Raw genomic sequence first — 19,450 nt, 5'->3', positions numbered from 1 at the left:
TTCACCATTGCTGAGGCTTTATAACATCTAATGTGATATATATATTTTTGTGATTGCTTGTTAGATATTTTGGAGGATGTATAGCTAGTCATATATATTTTGTCAGAAATGTGACTTAAAAAAAAGTTAATAAAAAAAGTTCCTGGTCATGGAATGTTTGGAGTAGTCACATCCTCCATGATTTTGACCACACCACAATTTTCTGCTCTGTATGTCCCAAGAATGTTTTAAGGAAAATTTTGAAGGTGCATTATGGTTGGTTATTGGACCAGTTCAACTGTTAATAAAAGAGGAGCATAAAGGCATCTTCTGTTCATCAGGATGTAAAACTCCCTTTCACACTAAAGAATTTTTCAGCTTTCATTCCTATTGGTGCTGTGTCAATCTCCTCTGCACAGTTCCTTGGTGGACGAGTGGTTTACATGCTCACCTACTGATTCGGTAGTCCTGAGTTCGATTCCCCGCTCTGCCAACAGGGAATCAAAAGAATTTGTTTCTGGTGATAAGAAATAAATTTCTTGATATAATGTGGTTTGGTGATCCCACAATAAGCTGTAGTCATGTTGCTAGGTAATCAGCTCAGTAGTCTGGTTAAATCAAGATATATTTAACTTTTCCTCTGTGCTTACTGTGATTAAGTTTTTTATGTAAGTGACTTACCTAATAATTACATAGCTCATTTGCTCATTTGTTTTGATTTTATGTACAGCCCCTCCACAGGGATGAAACCCTCTCTGGCAGGCCCTTGTACGTTTTCTAAATAAGTTGCTTCTTATACGTATTTTATAATTGTCGTTTAGTGTTTTCTCATCAGTATCGTAGCTCCTGCAGAATTGAAGAGTATTTAGTTCTTTTTTTAAATTTGCTTTCTTCTTGTATGATCTTAACTTTAGGCAGTAATTTGTTGTATAGTCTTGCTGCGCCATTAATGTTCCATGTACAGCAGCCTAAATTCAAAATTTCGCTGGTAGTGCTGCAATTGCTCAGTGTAGGTATACAGTACTGGCTCCTAACAGCAATATTAAGAACAACTTAGCTAACCACCTCATTCTGTTTTCTCCTGGGCTTGACGAAACATCTAGTGCTTACAGCAGCTTATTCTTATTTTCTGGTTATATCACTGGATTTTGGTAGTATTACACAACCACCGGAATGCGTATTTCATAGCCTTCAGGCAGAAATCTTTCAGGATGAGTCTTGTTATTTTTGTTATTACCTTGATTCAATTTGTCATCAAGGCTGGCTACTTGCAAGTCACCAGTAATAGTTTTGTCTTAAAAGTAATTCTTGAATGTTACACCATTCCTTTAGGCCAAAACTTTTGTATTTATTATTTGCTTACTGGGCTTAGGCTACGTGCAAGTTGCCAGTAGATAATTGCTTTAAAAGTAATTCTTCTTGAATTTTACACCATTCCATTAGGCCAAAACTTTTGCATTCATGAATTGTTTACTGGGCATAGGCATATGCCAGCCACTGGTAATTGTTTACCTTTAAAGTAATTCTTGAATATTAAATCATTCCATTTGGCCATACTTTTGCTTTAGGATTTGTTTACCAGCCATAGGCTATTGCAAGCTGCTGCTAAATTATTACTTAAAATAATTTCTTGAATGTTACACCAAAATCCTTTTAGGTCAAATATTTTCAATTAGGCCAAAACATTTGAAATTTGTTTTGTTTAGCAGGCCTGGGCTACTCATTACACTTCCTTTGCAGAGACTGAAAAGGTGGTAATGCATAGAATGGTGCGTAATTTTTGCGTGGTAACCTTAGGTGGAAATGTTGACTACCTGTTTCTTGCTTCAGCATTATTTTGGAACGTTAACAGATAGGGTTAGCATGTCACACAATCATGAAAGTTCCACATCTTTAGCTCCTAGCCTCCAGCTCACATGGTGGTGACGACAGGAGCGCAGGCCACTTGCCTCCACTAGTGGTGGGCGTAATTGGTTATTGGATTTGATTACTTTGATTTCTTCCTCAGAATTCTAGTAATTAATTTCTTTTTGAGTATCAACACTTTGTAAATGATTTTTTTCTTCTTTTGTCACCAATTGAGAATTAAAAGTTATGTATTCTGCAATATTATAATCTGGTTTGCTCTGATACTGTAATGCTGAAACTACTTTTATACATACACATGCATTTATGTTATCTTAAATGTATACGTGTGTGAATATATGAAATACTAATGTTATTCATACATTTTATGCATGTTTTAAATGCCCAGGTGCCTGAAATTGCTATAGAGATATACAAAAATGTAATTAATAATCAATTACCGATTGATTATTTTTCATTAAAGTAATCAGTAACCGAGATTACCAAAACACCCACCACTAACCTCCACCCACCTCCTGCTTTCCTCCTGGCTCCCTGCACACAGGAGCAACCACCACCTACCTCCACCTGCCTCCTGCCTCCTGGGCCCAGCTCAGAGGTACCTGTAGCCAATTCTCTCCTGCTAATAACCGTCCTATATTATCTACTTGCTCCTGCGCCTGGCTCCCTGGCTTCCTTCCCATGCCTTTGCCAGCCTTATATTCTGGTTATCGTGAATTTAACTTTGTAACAGTGAATTGTTGTGCAGTGGAAGAGGTGACTACTTGTCCCCCAATGCTCCTAGACTAAGGTCCTTGTCCTGCTCCCCCACACAGGGGAGAAGACCTACTGGAGGGCCAGAGATGTTCTAGTGGTTTACATATAGGTAGTCACCCCCTCAATTGAGCCTGTTGTTAGTCCCAGGTATTGACAGACAGCCACTGGAATGGGCATCGTACTGTAAGTGTAGTAGAGAAGGTGGCTATCTGACCCCTCGGATCTCCTAGCCCTAACGTCACTGTCCTGCTCCCCTGCACTAGAGAGAAGATATACTGGCAGTCTGAGAGAGTTGGGGTGGGTTGCCCTTGATAGTTGCCCCCTTGGTTGAACCTCTAGTCTATTCTCAGGTGTCAGCAGACATCCCCTAGAAAAGGTGTCTTGATGTAGGTGCAGTGTTGACAGTCACTGGCAAGGTTTCTTAATGATATGTGCTGTTTTGCAAAAATACTATGTTCTTTTATGAAAGCCAGTTTCTGATTGAATACCTGCCTCCAGTCTTTCAGCTGGCTGGCACCTGACTCCGTTCACCAGACAGCCATTCTTCAGTATCAGCTTCCCATTATGAGCCTTCTAAGAAGCCTCCTCCTCTGACTTTCCTTCATCTGTTAAGTATCTCCAGGAGTTAGGGGTTTGGATTTATTTGGAAAGGAGCAGGACAGGTGTCTCTTATCAGGAGTTTGGATTTATTTTTTGGAAAGGAGCAAGACAGGTGCCTCTTATCTTTCTCCCTCTTGGGCTTCAGTAATCTATGCCTCCATGTTGAAGAGAGACATCGCCTTAATTTGTCTCTCATCTTTTCCTTTACGAATTTGTCATTTTTTGGGTTTCATCACACAATTACAACTGCTGTTCTCTGCTTCCTGTCTAGGGGTAGGGAGGCTAGCTTCATCTCTCAGCCTTTCTACATTTTCACTGTGGTTCCCGCTGTCACTCCTTCAGTCTGACTTCATGTCTAGATTTAACTTCCAGTTTCCTGGCGCCAACCACTAGCACCAGGTGCAGATTCCCAAACACCTGCCCCCTCTTCCATAGCACTTGGCACCATTTGTTGTCTGCTTCCACCTCTGAATGTCTATGCCCCACACAGGCTAATTTTAGAGGATTGTGTTTTGACCTACAGAGTTGGTCACAGTTGGTCGGTGCTTTTGGATTGAGCCCCTGTTTTTGCTGTGCTTAAATTTTGGTAGATTATGGATTTTGCAGCCCTTTTTAAGTTTGCCAGATATAAGTTCGTTGCTACATATAGTTCCGCATATGCTTCAGGCTGTACAAGGTACTATCTGTCCAGACGGGCCACAGTCAACAGCGAGTGTGCAATTTGTCTGCAGTTCACGCCATGATCCCCAATAACAAAAGAACATATTTGGTGGGAAAATCTATGAAGTTTCCTGGCCATGTAAAAATTTTTCAGTGCCACTAAAAGGTCTGACAGTCATATCAAGTTGTCAGAAGAGTGTCCTTCCTTCCAAGTGGGCCTTCGATCCCTTAGTCTCTTAGGATCTGTGGGCTATATGAGGTGGGACACTTTGGGTGCTCCAGTCCCAAACCCTCTAGTACAGGCAACATTCATAATATACAGACTGATCCTTCTTTGTCTTCCTTGCCTTACACATGGTCCAGGGAAACTAAACAAGTTTCAGCTTATTGTAACATTTTGAGGACCCTCTTAGCCCCATTCTGTCTCACAGACAATGTCTCCTGAATCTGTGATGGTTGTTGTAGAACCCTCCAGGTTCCTCCCTAACCATTTCTCCTCGGTCAGCCTCCCTCAGGAGATACAGTAGAACAACCCCAGACCTTAACGTTAATCTGGTCCAGAAGAAGGGTTGAGATGTGATTAGTTCGAGATCTGGATAAATTTTTTTCATAAGAAATAACAAAGTGGATTATCCATTCTTAACCACCAGTTGTTACCCTATTCTTGGCTTTTTACACAACATTACACATAAGTTACAGTTAAATAAGTTCAGAGTTAAATAACATATCATATTAGACATACAGTGGTCCTCCCGTATTTGTGGGGGATGCCTACCAGAAGCCCCCGTTAATAGTTAGAACCTGTGAATAGTTGGAACCCCAATAAAAATGCTTAAAACCTCCTATTTTGTTAGTTAAACTCAAGAAAACCCACTAAAAATGTTCATACCTTGTGTTTTTAATAGTTTTTATTTTATCACAAAAAGTGCATTTTATGATGAAATTGATGAAAAAACCAGGCATTTGTTGATATTTCTCATAGAAAAATACTGCAGATAGGCGAATTTTCCAGGAATAATGCAGGGAAATGTTCCAGAGAGAAATCCGCGAATGTGAAAGTCCTTAAATCCGGAGAATGCGAATATGGTTGGTCCACTGTACTTATTTTTAAATGTGCTGTTATCGCCGATAACAGCACTAAAAACCCGCTTAGTGGCACAGTTAATTGGATATCGGCACCAGATACAGGCAGTCCCCGGGTTACGACAGGGGTTCCGTTCTTGAGACACGTTGTAACTTGAAAATTGTCGTAAGCCAGAACTTCATCAAAAATCCTAAGAAAACCTTACTTTCAATGCTTTGGTGCATTAAAAACTATGTAAACTGCATTCTTATTGCATTTGTCATCAAAAAACCTTCAAGTATTGATTATTTTGCATTTTTGGGGTCATATTTCTTGTGCCAGATCAGTGTTGTAGGTGTCATAACCCTGGAAATAATTTCTGATGAATATGATTGAGAAGCTCCTTAACCTTGGAACGTCGTAAGCCGAACCTGTCGTAACCCGGGGACTGCCTGTACGTATATTGTATCAGAAAACCTGGCCTACGTCTAGTGCAGCTGTATTACTGATTATTGACTGAACGCCATAGGCTAGGCTAGGTAGTATGTACTGTACTGGGTAGGCACAGATCTTGTTGCTAATGATAAAATATTGAAAAACAAGTTTAATTTTTAAAGTAGGTTAATAATATATTAAAGATAAGAAGCTAAATCAGTCACACAAATGCCTCTCATATTTTTCAGTAATCTCCTTAGGTCCAGTTGTGGTACTTAACATTTTCCTCTTCTGCTTGTCTGCAATAGCTGTCTTGGGACCCATGATTGAATCAAAATACAGTCAGTTAATGGCAATCCAGTTTTATGGTGGTTGAAAATCAGCAATTTTGGCGCCATAACGGGCCAAGTTTCGGTTTATCGACACTTAAGGTCCCGATAATAGTTATGGTGCCATAACATAACTAAGATAGGCACCATTAACTGAAACTTGGTGCCTTAAGAGCCATAAATCGCCGAGTTTCGGTAAATGGTAGTGTTGGCTTATCAGTACACCGAGGAGAACAGAACCACTGCTGATAACCGGGGAATGCCTGGACAGAAAGCCACAAAAACTAAGGAAATATTCCTTTACAAGTGTGTACCTGTTCAAAACAATAGCAGCAAAGTGATCTGGCTTTAAACAAAGCATGGGAACAACACCAACTGGCAGCGTCGAACCGAAACACTCGTTTACAAAAATCATTTGGTTCATCGGGACGGATTCCGGTTTTTTGTTCGAGCTCCAATCAAAACTTTAAAATTTACTAGAAATTTTGCTTGGAAATCTGATTACGTCAAGTTCTGGTATGGTCGAGGACCGGGGTTCTGTACCACCAACCAAAGGTGGTCCGCTCTTTTCCGGACAGACTTCAAGCGTCCTGGAGGATGGTTAGTCAAAAAGGCTTTGAATGGCAGATTACCTCTTTCCTAAGGAGGTTTATGTTCTCTAGGTACTCCTTCATTTAGGAGCATATAGAGCTATGCTTATTCAGGTTTAACCACAGGAATCTAGATTTTTTTCCCAATCTCAGTCCCTCCTCAAGTTCTTTACCTATCCAAGCAAGAAAGAAATTGACTCTGATTGCTTATTACCCTTGGTTATTTTTGCCAAGTTCCTAGGGCCCATGTATGACCTAGATCCATTCTTTCTCTTTTTAGAGTCTAGAACAATATTTAGATTTACGGTGAATTTAAAAAAAAAACATTTTTTTACGTCCGCGCGTTAACGAATTCGTACATCATTTTGTGATAATATTTTTCCGGTGTTGCTTTTATTGTTTTACAATGTATTATATATCAAAATGATTGCAATTTAGTGTACAATACAACGGAAAAAAAAAAAAAAAGTAACTCGTTAGCTTTTGGCACCGTATTTTTGCAGCAGCGTGATTTGAATACAATTATGTATGAATTTTTTTTTTGTTTTTTTGCTACCATATATCGCATTATTTACATATGATAATGATATCATTTTTCATTTCTGATGGTTGCATACTAAACTTCAGGCAATGACAAAAAAAGGAGCCAAAAATTAACTCTTAATCTTCAAAATTAGGGCTTTGGCGTAAGAGGGTTAAGCCCATGATCATTAGGACAGACAATGAGAGACAAAGCACAGATATGGTTGGGAATGCTGCTCTTTCTCTCCTTCCTCCTGTTCCTTTTCCTTACCTTACTGAGGCTCTTAGGACCTGGACTACTGAAGAAGTCAAAATTCAATTCAGAAGTCTTCCCTCAGCAAGAGGTTTCATCTTATTTCACAACAGTGCCATTCTTCCAAGAAGAAGGGTAACAGAGATGATCCTATTAGCAGGACAGAGTTTTAGGGTGTAGGGGAGATGTTATTCTCCCTAAACATGCTTGTAACCAATAGCTTTTCTGTGCTTCATGGGAGAGGAGGTGTATGCAGTCTCCAGCCTCCTTTCCTTAATGGTGCTAAATCATGTGCATTTCCTGTCACTCTGGAGATGAGTCCCCTTGTACTCTGTGTGCCAACTATAGTTGGATCATCCATTTGCCTTGGTGTTGTGTGAGACTTTCCATCCACATCCACTACCCAGGTTGGTATGGTCCCTCACAGGTCAGGTTAGGGTTGTCCAAGGTTGACTCTAATGCCTATCACAAGTAAGACTTGGTTTAGTCGTTAGATATGGACACTGACCATTCAGTCATCTTACCTTCAGACAGGTGGTCTCAGTGTGATACCCTAGAAGCCACACCAGTATAGAAAACCATGAACCCAGGAAGGAGGGACAAAATGGAATCAGGGATGAAAGAATAGAATAAGCAAGCAAGGGCCTCAAGAAAGCAATGTCCCCAGTCCTGTGATGACTCTTAAGAAAACCCAAGTACATACTATGCCTGTATAGCCGTCATCAGAAGTAACATAAGTAAGCAGTGAAATCTTCCTGAGAACTGGACAATCAAGTCATGCAAATATCACTCTTAGGTCCAAGGAAGCAAGGAAGCCTTGCATGTAGATGTTAATGCAGATATCCAATACAGTTAAGAGTGCCTCACTGGCGTGGTCAGTTTGATCTTGGCCTGCCACCTCTGTGGCTGCTAGTTCAATTCTCTGGCATTCCATTCAGGGTCAAAGATGTTTAGTTCTGGTGATAGAAGTTCACTCTCGACGTGCTTCGGAAGTCACATAAAGCTGTTGGTCCCGTTGCTGAATAACCACTGGTCCAATGCAACATAAAAACACCATACAAACAAACAAAAATACAGTTGAGGCTACACAGAAAAATGAGAGGTGTTGCAGACAGAATGTGGGCTGGACATGCCTGTCATTTTTCAGCTCCATAATTTGTAGCAAATTTAATATTAATGCATGGGCCTTATGAATTAGAATTAGTGTTAATAGTTGCTACAATATTGTTTCATTGTTTATAATTTGATAGGACTGGGAAATACAGTAATACTGTTAATACAAACATTTTCATTTCAGCCAAAACAGTTCAGTATCATGGATTCCTTCTCCTCGTGCAAGTCAGAAGGCAAGTCAGAAAACCCCATTTGCTGTAAAGAAAAGCTCTGGTGGTGTTATATTTGACAGTGACAGTGACTAGATCTTTATAGTAGAATAAGGATTTTTAATAGACCTGTGATTCATAAATAATTGGGATGGGAAGGAATGTTTTGAAACTGGTTATTATGCATACTCCACAATTGTAAGTTCCTAAGCTATATAGTTTTATCAGTAACATATAAAGAATTCTAGAATATGATTAGATTATGAGAATATCTGAGTAACTTGAAAATCTGGCAGTTATTTTTGTTTCCTCATGGTAAGTTTTGATTTTAGTTACAGACCCTCCACTACTTACAAAATTTCAAATATGCAAATACTGTAGTATTATTAAGGTAAAAATGTATATGATGGATTATTTAGTGTATATTGCAAAGTTTTGAACTTATAGACCAGTACTCAGTTGTAGTTACACAGTAGTAATATGACCTTAGATACACAGTACACATGTATGTTTAATCATTGCCTTTGAAGGGAGTTTTTAAATTGAGGGCAGTCTGCTTGCATGTGGAGGAGTTTCTGTAATGAAGAATATGTTTTCTTTATTTAATTTCACTATTTAGTTTTAGTTCTATTTGTAGTTTATATTGTTTATATTGTAAGATGTCAGTATAGTTAGCACTGTTGGAAGTACAACTTATGCATATGTAATTTTAGAACATTTTTATCATATAATTTTTTTATCGTCAGTTTAGATTTGTGAATAAAGCAGTGCATTTTAGAGTAGTTGGATATAGTAGTTTTTGTTAACTGATCTTATGTTTTTATTTGTACCCCTTGGCCTATGATCAAGGCCATATGAATACTGCAAATAAATGTGATTTTTACATTTGGTAATTTGTTTCTCTATGTAACCTTGTGAAGAGCTACATACTTCGTTGTACTTTAGAGTACCTTATATGAATATACTTTTCATAATTTTTTTATGTGCATAACTTGTGAGATATTTCTTGAAATCATTCCTTTGAGTAAAAGTTAGTGTTTCCTAATGGAATCCCCCTCTTTTCGGGACCACCTTGATGTGGTGAGGGGGCTCTCGAACCTCAGGAATTTTTTCTTAAGTTTGATCCCAAGAGTCCCACATAATTATTTAACTTTCTTTTGATTAATATTTGTGGATTTTTCCACTTTTGTCATAATTTTTCAGGTGGAACTATTCTGTAGAGCTGGACCACAGATTCCATGGGGGCTTGTTCTAGGAATAGAACTCTTGGCATTCTGTCCGGTTTGCCCATTATGTGGTTAGGATCAGGGATAAAAGTATTATTGTAATACTCATAGTCCTAGCAAGCGGGTTTTGATTACACTTGGGCCATACTAATCATGTTATGCCATCCCCTTTATGAGGTAGGGTAGGGGTGCGGACATTTGGAATTCAATTCTCACTTGTGCCATTGGCGGAAGATTTCACTAAATTTAAGTACCCTTGGACCCCATGATGGAAAAATTCTGGCACAGTTGACAACTATTGGCAGTTCACTCCCAAATCTCTTTTGTACCACTTCAAATAATGAAAATAATAATGAGGAACATCCTGTTCTAAACACAATTTAAAATCCAGATTGCCCATCAGGGTGCGTGGAAGGTCAGAAAGAAGCAAACAAAAACCAGATGGTGGGCACTAGTATCACAACTATGGAGCCCTATATAATAAACAACAATTCTGAATTACTAAAGACAAGTAATATCCTACCAACACAGAAAAGTGTGGCAATTCAAATAGACAAGCAGCAAACATTAAGCAACAACCAAAAAAAATACAAAATTTACAGACTGAACCCCACATTGCACATTTTAATGACCTTTGGACCTGAAAACTGGTCAAGGTTTCTGGTCCTCAAAACTAAAAACAAAATTCCAGCGGCTGTACTAGAGAACAAACTGCTCAACATATATCCAACATGGGATATGGAATGCAGACGCATCAAAGATAGTGATTGGTTAATCCAAGAAACCAACTAAGACTAATCCACTGCCTATTTAAACATAAAAGAAATAAATACTAATGTGAAAATAACCTACAAGCCACGTTACACTGAAATTATGTGCAGGGCACAGTCATTCTACCCAATAATGAACATAAAGAGCTTCTTTCAAAAACAAATACTACTAAACTCCTTCAAATTAGGATATACCAACATCCATGATCTGGAAATATACTTAGTTCCAAGTAGGAGGGACATAAATACAGATATCAGCATTGCCAAAATAAATTTACTGGCCAAGATCTCCCTTTTTCAAATGAAAATTCTTGGACAAAAATAGAGAAGTTTGTCCATTCATTCCAAAACCGCTAAAGTGTACACAGTGCTCAAAGTATGGGCATATATAAAAAATTCCGTAATAAGGCAATATGTGCAGTTTGTACATCAAGTAAACATACCACCAATTGGAAATGTAATTACCCAAAATGTTCTATTAACTGTGGACTACCCCACCATCCTAAATCTAAGAATGTTCCTTTTTCAAATATAACACGGAGCTACAGTTATTTATAAATATAACTGGAATGACAGTCAAAAAAGAAGCTAGACTTGAGCTAAAAGTAAGAGGAGTCAATAATCCATCCAAAAATCACTCTTACTCAACTGTAACTACAAAAATCAAAATACCTATCACAATCAATCAACTAAATAAGATTGGACATATACAGTGGTTCTCATATCAGTGATAATACAAAAACTCAAAATAAGCATTACACCATAGTCCAATAATACTTCTACTAACATTGAAGATTTAAATATCCATGAAAACGATTCTTTAATGGAAGAGGAGTCAGACAATAATATAGTAATAATGATAATAATCAAAATAACAAAAGAAAAGAACACTGGAACTAACCCCACCTGGAAAAAAGCAAATCTATTCAAAGAAATCCCAACTTCACCAGGAGAACATTAAAAAAAAGAGAGGTTATTTTATCCTCATCACAAGTTGAAATACACCCTTATCCTGAGTCCCAGCACTTAGACAGTAAAGAACAATTGCTCACTCCTTAAAAGTCCTGACAGACTGTGTGAATAATAGTGTTCCCGATTCTAATAGTAGTGAAAATCAGAACATCAAACCAAACCAAAATATAATAACCATTACAAGCCAACCAACCACAAAGACCCAGATGTTCCACTGGTGGCAATAAATTGAGTGGCCCCCCCCCCAAACCAGAATTCTTTATCACAATAAAGGGAACTCATAGAATTATAAAACCAGAAAATTCTTAAGCTAGAAGATCAAATGCTTTGAACAAAGAAGCTGAAACAGTGGCTAACATCTTCAAACATGCTTCATCTTGTGGTTGTTATGGAGGAGTTATGGAGTTCCATTTGACAACGTCTGTCTGTGAGAGAGAGAGAGAGAGAGGGTGTAATTGCTGTATGGATAGTTAACGACTGTATTGGCTGTTAGTGAGTTCTGGCTGGGTTGTCTGCTGGTAGAGATCAGAGTTCTGTGTTTTTGGTGAAGTTTTTGAGTCAGTCTTTAGTCAGAGCTGGTGATAGCCAGTGGTATTGGCAGCGATCTAGTGAAGGCAGTGAAATTCGTTTGAGTTGTGTGTTGTTGATTTTGTTGTTGGTTATTATTAAGTTTGATGTTAATTGATTTGGAGCTGTGTTGTTGGATTTATTGTGCTTGTGAGTTTTTGTTGAGTTATTGTGAGTTGTTATGGTTTGAGGGTTGTTGTTGGGAGCCGTTGTGGTTTCTTGGTGGGTTGTGAGTTGTTGAAGGTTGTTATTGGTGAGCTGTTGTGATTCCTTGGTGTTGTTATTGGGTGTGTGTGTTGCTTTTTGTGTTGTTGTTTAGTGTTGGGTTGTAGTCCTTGGTTGTTTTGTTATTGGGTTGTGGGTTGTGGTTCTTGTTGTTGTTGTTGTTGTTGTTGTGGTATTTCTGTGACCTTAACCAGCGGACAGCACAGGATAGCCCTGGAATGTCTGGAGTTGGTAAGTACATGTGTTTTGTTTTTTCGTTTGTTTTTGTATAGTGTTGGTAGGTACATGTGTTTTGTTTGTTGTTTTTGTTTTGTATAGGTGTAGGTCAATTGTCCTGCTGTATTTGTTGTGTCAAGAAGAAAGTGTGATTGAGGGGGGATTTTGGGCAGCTGGACTGATTAGGTATATGTGGGGGGAATTCTGCAGCTTGTTTTTTGAGCTTGTGATCCCGCCACATTGTAATTAGTGCTTCATAATTACTTACAACAACTACCCACCAAGACAGAGGACACAATACATAATTGTATAGAAAATGTTACTAAATTACGAAGATGCCCATTATCACACCAGCATGAGAAGAAATCATGTTCTGAATCCATAAAATACAAAAAGGAAATTATAAAATCAAAGATAGACTCATTAATATTTAATTATGAAAAACGAACAACTGCTGAATCCTAACAACCAGCCGGTTACAAACTACAATCAGTAAAAAAGTCACAAATCAATTCAAATGCATACAAACTATGAGACAAGGTAAAATCAGCAGTCAACTTACAGAATTTAACTCCAATTCCCCCAGTAATGAAATGTAAAATTTTTCAGTGGAACGTGAACGAACTTCTAACAAGAATCCGTTTAGGTGAACTAAAAAGAATTGTATGAGAACACAATCATATGTGCATATGTCTACAGTATATATTAAGTAACCCTACAAATATCCAACACTATAAAATGGCCTGTTATTCACCAACTGATGGTGGAAAATTAGGCACGGCTATATAGTAATAGCATAACATATGAACGTTTCAACATACCATCTATGTCATATCGAATAACAGCTATTAAACTGTATATGCCTGACTAAAGTAAAATCACTATTTGTAATTTCTATAACCAACCAAATTTCAATGCAAATTTCAGTGATTTTTCTGAACTTATTAACAATAGTATACACGAACCCCTACTTTGGGATACTAATAACCCCACTGACAGATCTGGAACCCACATAGAAAAAACTGTAATGAAACACAACCTGTGTTGTCTCAATGAAAGTGAGGTTCCAACATATTTTTCCAATACACACCTAACCTTTTTCTCGATTGACATTTCATTATGTCCAAATGATGTAGTCAAGAAATTTGAATGGAATGTCCTAGATGACTCATTCACAAGTGACCACTTCCCAATCGTTCTGAATTACTTAAGTAATACCAAAATGTTGCCATCTACAAGATATATTATCCAAAAAGCTAATTGGGATAAATATTTCCTATACACTTGAAAGATACCACCATTCCCACATAATGAAGATCACAGTACTACATGTGAATCCTTCTCAAACTTCATAATAAATGCTGCAGATAAAAGCATTCCAAAAAACAAATCTCATTCCTTAAAATCTCCTGTCCCATGGTGGAACCCAACCTTAACAACCTTAAGTAAAATAAAACGTATATGTATTGGGTCGCAATCTTAACAGACTCAAAACTCACCTTAAATCACTCGACAAAATCCCCTATAATATAAACATTAAACAAAATAGTTACATATAACAAATATAACAATTAACCACATTAAACCACTATGTAACAAATATACAGCCAAATTTAGAAAAACAGTAATAGCTGAAAAAAAATAGCATCATGGAAAGAATATCTCAACACAAATCCACAGGGGATATCTGGCAAAAGATAAGGAAAATCAATGGAAAACATAAGACCTCCAAAAAGTACAGTACATCTAAATGGAAAAATATACCATGATACTTATGAAATATCAAATATAATTGGAAAACATTTTGAAAACATCAGTGCTGACTCTAGCCTAAATATTAGCTGCTATAGCTAAATCATATTTATTAACATTTTATAATAGTATTTGGCTAAAACGTGTCTTTCCTGATAAATGGAAACATACCATAATAATCCAATAAATAAACCAGGAAAAGATCAAAGTAATCCATCCAATTATAGACTGATATCCCTAACAAGCTGTCTATGCAAGATCTTAGAAAAATTGGTTAATGCATGACTAACGTATGTAATCACCAAATAATCCATTTTAAAACCAACACAATCAAGTTCAATAGCTGGCAGATCAACCCTGGATCCCTTACACATTTAGAAGATCATATAAAAAAGGTTTTGAACAAAAAAAATTAACAGTAGCTATATTTTTTTTATATAGAAAAAGCTTACAACACAACATGGAAACAACATCATGCAAAAACTCCACTCCAAGGGATTAAGAGGCCACTTACCGATATTTATCAAGAACTTTTTAACAAGCAGAACTCTTCAAGAAAGAGTTGAAAATTCCTACTCAGAAACCCATAAACTTGAAAAAGGATCCCTCAAGGTAGTGTCTTGAGCTGTACATTGTTTGGTTTAGTAATTACTAATGACATTACTGTAAATTTACCAAGAGGTGTAAAAAACAATTTATGTGTTGATGACTTTGCTATCTACTATACGAGTAGCAATTTGAGACTTGCTCAAAGAGTTCTCAATGCTGCCATTTCAGATATATGTAGTTGGACAAATTCAGTTGGATTTAAATTTTAAACTGATAAAACAAAAGCTATCATCTTCTACAAAGACAAAAGATGGCTGAAGAACCAAACAATCAAAGTTCACCTTTATAGCACTGAAATACAATTTTGTAAGAAATCAAATATCTAGGAGTGGTATTTGATCAACATTTAAATTGGAAAGAGCACATCAAATACATTAATGCCAAAGGCATCAAAGTCCTTGTCATATTATATAGGAGTTATGGAGTTCCATTTGACAACGTCTGTGTGTGCATGTGAGAGAGAGAGAGAGGGTGTAATTGCTGTACGGATAGTTAAGACTGAATTGGCTGTTGGTGAATTTCTGGGTTGTCTGCTGTTGCTGTTGGAGTTTAGAGTTCTGTGTTTTGAGTTAGTCTTTAGTCAGAAGCTGTGGAAAGTGTTGAGGGCATTGAAGTTATTTAAGTAGTGTGTTATTGGTTTGTTGCTGATTGTTGTTGAGTTTTATATTGTTTGCTTTGGAGTTGTTGTGCCTGTGTTGGTGAATTTGTTGTGCTTGTGAGTTTCTGTTGGATTGTGTGTGAGTTGTTGTTGTTGGTGAGCTGCTGTGATTCCTTGGTGTGTGTGTGTTGCCTTTTTGTGTTATTTTTTGTGTTAGTGATTGTTTGTGCAGTGGTCTTTTGTTGTGGTTGTGTTCCTTGTTTGTTGTTGTGTTGTCGAGTTCCTTGTTGTTTGCTGTGTTGTTGAGTTGTGGGGTTGTGGTTCTTGGTTGTTGTTGTTGGTAACTCCGTGACTTCGACCGGCAGACAGCACAGCATAGCCCAGAGTATCTGGAGTTGGGTGAGTACATGTGTTTGTTTGTTTGTTTTTTTCTTGTTCTGTGTAGGTATAGGTCAATTGTCCTGCTTGTATTCTGTAGTGTAAAGAGGAAAGTGTGACTGAGGGTGGGTTTTGGTAGCTGGAGTGATTAGGTTTATGTGGGGGGGGGGGGGGGAGGGGGGGGGGGGGGGGGGATTTACCCGCTTGTTTTTTTAAAGCTTGTGATCCTGCCACATTAATATTTTGGCGCCCGAACAGGGACTGTTGGTGCGGCAGCTGTAGGACAATTGGGGTATTGAGTTGTGTGATTGGTAGGGAAAGTGAGGATGGAAGGGTTGAAGGAGATAGAGAGGCTGAAGGAGTTACAGTTGGTGAGGGAAGCTAAGGAAAGATTGGAAGTGGAGAATGAGAGGTTAAGGGTAGAGTGTAAGGAGCTGAAGAGCGAGTTAGAGGAAATGAAAGGAATGCTAAGGAGTGCAAAAGTGGAAATGAAAGAAGAGGGGGAAAGGAGCAGAAGAGAGAATGGTTGAGAAAATGGACGAAAAATTCGGGGTAATGATGAATTCAGTGCAAGAGATGATGCAGGAAATGATGAAGGGATTCATGGGAGAGGTAGCTGTAGGAGGTAGGCCTCTGGGTCTTGTGATGGGACAGGAGTAGTAAAGAAAGTGAAAGAGCGAGTGGATGAGAGTATGCGCGATGAAGGTGATTTGGTTGTGATAGGTAAGGGAAAGACATAGGATAAGGATAAACTTGAGGACAAGAATAAGAAGGGGGCTGAGGAAAAGAAGACTAAGGGAAAGAAGGTTAGTAAGGGTGACGGACAGGATGAGACTTGGACTGAATACACTGGGGAAAGGGCTGAGAGTGATTTAGATAGTGGTGATTGGAAACAGGTTGGTAGAAAGAAGGGTAAGAAGAAGCATAATCAGGAATATGGAAGTTGATTCGCTGTATTCGGAAGAGGGAAAGAGGGGTCAGAATGGAAGTAGTGAAAGTGAGAGTGAGATTGAGCAGGAAGTACGAAAGGCTGTGTATATGAGAGAGGTACCCCGACGTGCACAATACGAGGAATATGGTAGTAGGGACATAGGGGACTTTTTTTTAAAGAATATGAGAAGTATTGTAGGGCAAAGCATGGGGATAATAAGAGAGTCTGGGCAAGAGAGTTAGGTAGTTTTTTTGACGGGATTTTTGTTGAATGTGTATGGGGTTTATGATGAGTGTAGGGAATGTGCTGTATGAGAGTGTGAAAGCTAGGATTGTAGAACAGGCAAAGAGGATAAAGAGTAGCGTTAGATATAAGAGAAAGCAAGATTTTGAAGAGGCAAGAATGAATGTTGGTGAGTCATCGTTGATGTATGTGTGCAGGTTAGAAACATTAGCCAGGAAAAAAGTTTGTGGACAAAGGGATAAATGAGTATAAGGAGTTAGTGCAAAAGTTGTTGGCGACTGTACCAGAGAGTGTATATGAGTTTATGAATCTGAAACATAAGGAGAAAATGCGGAAAATGCGTGGACAAATGAAAAGGTTGACATGGAACGACATTTTATAAATAGTAGAAGATTACGAGTTAGATAGGTTTATGAAAGAGAGTAGGAGTGTTAGTTATATTAGGACTGAAGTAGCTGAGGTTGTACCAGAGTTTAAAAGCTATAGGAGGCAGTTTTGGAAGGGCCGAGGCAAATGGCAGAGCGAGGTGGTAAATAGGAGCGTTAGGGCAAGTAATGTGAGTGTAGTTAGCCCTAAAAGAGATAGGAGTGCGAGTGTTGGAAGAGTAGGATCAGTTAGTTGTGAGCGAGAGCAACAGTGTTATAGATGTGGTAAGCCAGGACACAGGAAGAATGAATGTCGGTGGGCGTTAGGGGCGTGCTTTGGGTGTGGGCAACGGCATTTAGTGCGCGAGTGTACGAAGGATAAGGATATCAAATGTTAATAGGTGTGGACAGGCAGGGCACATAGCTCGTGGATGTTGGGGTCCCGTATGAACGTGGTTTGCGGCAACTGCAGGAAGAACGGGCATTATGTTAGGATGTGTAAAGAACAGCGTGCGAATGTGTTGAATGTGTGGAATGGAAGGTCATGTGACGAGTGTGTGTAGGCAAAAGAGGATGAGTCAAGTTGGGAATTCGGGAAACTAGGTGTTAAGGGGATTCAGTTGGGTGGGTCCTCTAGTATGCGACAGTATGTTCGGTAGAATGTGATGAGTGAGTGGTTGAAGGTGAATAAATGTGAGCTGAGTGTCAGTGAGCAAATGGGTCTGGAAGATCGGCAGTTGGTGATGGTTGAGTATGGAAGAGAGCGGAAGAAGGTAAGGAAAGGGAATGAAAGGGAGAAACGTGAGCTGCATGATAGAGGGGTTAGTGTTAGGGTGAAAATGGTGGATAAGGCATGTAATACAGATGACTTTAAGGGGAGGAATAATACATATAGCATGTTTGGGTTTGAATTGTCAGGGTTTAGTGAAGTTTCACCAGGAAGAGAATCAGGTGGTAAGGATGTAGTTGGCAGTATGAATGAGTCTCTTCGGGAGTTTGGCAGGAGTGTAAATGAGGTAAGTGATTTGGTGGCAGAGTTATGAGAAATATTCGGACAAGAGTTAGGGGTAGATGAGATAGTGAATGGAATTTGGGAGGATATTAGTGAGGAGATGGTAATGGTAGTCTGACTGGAAGTGGTCTGGGAGAAATTGATGGCGGTGTAACTGAGAGTGTGTGTGAGGGCCCTCAAACAAGATCCAAGGGGCCTGCGTCTGAGCGTCCGTGGGTGTTGCGGAAGGTTATTTAGTGTGGGTGTTGTAAGCGTAAGGAGACGTTGTCAAATGTAATGGGGGAGGAAATATGGAGGAGTTATGGAGTTCTATTTGACAACTTCTGTGTGTGTGTGAGAGAGAGAGAGAGAGAGAGAGAGAGAGAGAGAGAGAGAGAGTGTGTAATTGCTGTATGGATAGTTAACGACTGAATTGGCTGTTGGTGAGTTCTGGGTTGTCTGCTGTTGCTGTTGGAGTTTAGAGTTCTGTGTTTTGAGTTAGTCTTTAGTCAGAAGCTGTGATAATCTGTAGTATTGTCAGTGGTCTGTGGAAAGTGTTGAGGGCATTGAAGTTATTTAAGTAGTGTGTTTATTGGTTTGTTGTTGGGTTTGATATTGTTTGCTTTGGAGTTGTGCCTGTGTTGGTGAATTTGTTGTGCTTGTGATTTTGTGTTGGATTATGTGTGAGTTGTTGTTGTTGGTGAGCTGTTGTGATTCCTTGATGTTGTTGGTGGGTGTGTGTGTTGCCTTTTTGTGTTATTTTTTGTGTTAGTGATTGTTTGTGCAGTGGTATTTTGTTGTGGTTGTGTTCCTTTGTTGTTGTGTTGTTGAGTTCCTTGTTGTTTGCTGTGTTGTTGAGTTGTGGTTGTGTTCCTTGTTTGTTGTTGTGTTGTTGAGTTGTGGGGTTGTGGTTCTTGGTTGTTGTTGGTATCTCCGTGACCTCGACCGGCAGACAGCACAGCATAGCCCAGAGTATCTGGAGTTAGGTGAGTTCATTTTTTTTCCTGTGTGTAGGTATAGGTCAATAATTATTGTCCTGCTTGTATTCTGTAGTGTAAAGAGGAAAGTGTGACTGAGGGTGGTTTGGTAGTTGGAGTGATTAGGTGTTGGGGGGGGGGGGGGGGGGGGGGGGGGGGGGGGGGGGTGGGGGGGGGGGGGTGGGGGGGGGGGGGGGGGGGGGGGGGGGGGGGGGGTTTACCCGCTTGTTTTTAAAGCTTGTGATCCGGCCACAA

The 19,450-nt window shown here is 39.0% G+C and overlaps 1 protein-coding gene across 1 annotated transcript in view; it reads left to right on the top strand.

The window, feature by feature from the left end:
- Positions 1-19,450, top strand: part of LOC135209963 (double-strand break repair protein MRE11-like) — a 185,147-nt gene that overhangs the window by 67,302 nt on the left and 98,395 nt on the right.

This window comes from Macrobrachium nipponense, chromosome 39 (assembly GCF_015104395.2).
Source record: "Macrobrachium nipponense isolate FS-2020 chromosome 39, ASM1510439v2, whole genome shotgun sequence".
Classification (NCBI taxonomy): Eukaryota; Metazoa; Arthropoda; class Malacostraca; order Decapoda; family Palaemonidae; genus Macrobrachium; species Macrobrachium nipponense.
Note: the sequence above shows the minus strand (reverse complement) of the source record. Positions and strands in the feature narration are given on the sequence as shown.